This window comes from Coenobita brevimanus, chromosome 23, assembly GCF_032717465.1.
Source record: "Coenobita brevimanus isolate Jiangsu-jjx chromosome 23, ASM3271746v2, whole genome shotgun sequence".
Lineage (NCBI taxonomy): Eukaryota > Metazoa > Arthropoda > Malacostraca > Decapoda > Coenobitidae > Coenobita > Coenobita brevimanus.
The window spans coordinates 50,382,573-50,385,199 of NC_136976.1; positions in this window are offsets into that span (position 1 = coordinate 50,382,573).

Here is a 2,627-nt window from a genome sequence, read left to right on the forward strand (position 1 = left end):
GGGTAGTCCTGCATGTGCAATGAGTACAAGGTCTGTTCAGAAAGTATCCAACCTCATTTTTTTTCTCACCTACCAGTTGGAGGATAGGGGCAGGGTTTTGTGTTGCGCAGTGCAGGACCTTCATTTGCGTGTGCGAGTAATGCCAGCCACCATGAGTGACTTAGTTGCTGTCAGTTAGCCCGTGTTCATGATCATGCACCTTATGCTTGTCGCGTTTCCATGGTCATCACAATGACTGGAAAAGTCGAACAATGTTACTGCATCAAATTTTGCGAAAGGCTACACGATACCCAAGTTGAAATTATCAGGAAGATTCAGCAAGTTTGGGGGAATGAAGCCATGGGGGTAACACAAATAAAGGAATGGTACAATTGCAGCAAAAATGGCTGAATGTTAATCGAGTGCAATCCACGTTGTGGGAGGCCATCAACAAGCAGAGTGCTGAAAATGCGAAGAAAGTCTGCGATTTTGTAATGGGAAATCATCGGTTGACTGTCAGACGAACTGCAAATGAAATTGGAATCAGCAGTGGATCAGCACACAAAATTTTAACGGATGCTCTGGGCATAAGGAGAGTTGCTGCCAAGTTTGTTTCAAAGCTCCTTTCACGTGAACAACAAACTCTGCGGATGAACGTTGCTCATGACAAGTTGGAGTGTACAAATCATGATCCAGACTTTCTAAAGACTGTTATCACTGGAGATGAGACTTCGGTGTACAGGTACAACCTAGAAGCCAAAGCACAGTCATCCCAGTGGAAGCATGCAGGTTGGCCTCGGGCAAAAAAAAGCTCAACAGGTCCGCAGCAAGGTGAAATGCTTGTTGACAGTTATTTTTTCAGTACTGTGGTGTTGTACAGTTGCAGCCAGGTATTCCTTCCCACCCTCCTTTATCAAGCCTGCAGGTATAACACTGTCGTACACATACCATAAATGTATGCAGTACTGGCTGCTAGCAGATGCTGTGCAGACATATTTTGTCTGCATTATGTTCCGAGATCGTGTGTGACGATGCCCTAGTTACAGGTTAGAGATACCAGGGTGGGAAGGAAAACCTGGCCGCAATTGTACATCACAAATATGCACCAGGTCAGATTGCCAACAAATATTACTACCTCGACATTTTCTGTCATCTTCCCTGACAGTTTGGTGGAAGAGACCAAACTTTTGGAAAGCGGAAAGTTAGAAGTTGCACCATGACAGTGCCCTTGCCCATTCCTCTTAACTGATTCAGGAATTTTGTGGTAGGTGGGGGTGCCCATCATCCACCCACTTAGTGTAGTGGTACTCAGTTTTTAGGGTAGCTCTACACTCAGTGGCAAGCTATATGATTTCCTGTAAACCAGGAAACCATTTACAATGCTGGGTGGTAACCTTGTAACCAACCGACAAGTGTTCCCTACGTGACAGCAAGTGGATTGGTGGAGGGTTAGTGCCCCTCCACGGAAAACAATTAACTAAAAATATGAACAAGAAGCCTTTTGGACTGACCAAAAGATGACGACTAGGGACTGAACAAAGGACATGATATGGATGGCGACTTGGAATGTAAGAGGTGCAAATGATGAGGTGAAAGAGAGATTGTCCAGGTGCTTGAGGGTGCGAAAGTGGATGTATGTGGATTAACTGAAACTAAATGGCGAGGTGAGAGTGTGAGAGAATGGAAGTATGGATGGGGTATATGTGTGGAAGTAGGTGAGAATGAGAGGGCTAAAGGAGTGTGTATTGTTGTGAGTAACAGATGAAAGGAGAATATAAGAGAGTATGGATCAGTTGGCTCAAGGATTGTGAGGGTAAGATTGAAAGTTGGACTACAAATGTGGGCGATTGTGTGCGTGTATGCGCGAACGCAAGATCGTGCAAGCAGAGTGAGAGAAGAGTTCTGGACAAATGTGGAAATGTGCATGAAAAAGCTGAAAGAAATGAGAGAGTGTTTTTGATTGATGATATGAATGGGAATGTGAAGGTGGGTGGAGTAGTTGGTGAGTGGGGTGTGCCTGCTGTGATAGAGGAGGATGGCAGTGCTTTAGTGGACATTTGTGCCAGGAGGGGGTTGGTGATAGCCAATACCCTCTTCAGGCACAAAATGATCCACAGGTATACATGGAGAGTGATGAGAAGGGTGGGTGGTGAACTGAATGAAGGGAAGGCAATGATTGATTGTGTGTGTGGATGCAAGGATGCGAAGGTGTGTAATGGATGCAAGAGCATGTAGAGGTTGGGGGAGTGGACTTTCTGACCACCACTTGGTGATGGTCAGAATCAAGGTCCAAGTAAAATGGAGAAATAGAAGAAGGGAAGGACGGATGGAAGGACTAGATGCAAGGACTGTGGAAATGTTACAAGAGGATGAGAAAAAGGTAGAATATAAGAGAGAAGTAGAGGAACGATTGGGTAAATATGGACTGGAGCAGATGGGGTATGTGGTAGGTGTGTGCAAGATATTCACAGAAGAAATATGTGCAGCATGTGAGGTGGTGTGTGGAAGGAAGAGAAGACGAAAGGGGGTGCAAGGAACAGCATGGTGGAATGAAGAGGTGAGAGAGGTTGTGGCACAAAAGAAGAAAGCATATAATGAATGGATGAGAAGTAGGGGCATGGAAGAAGTTGAGATATGGAAGAGAGAGT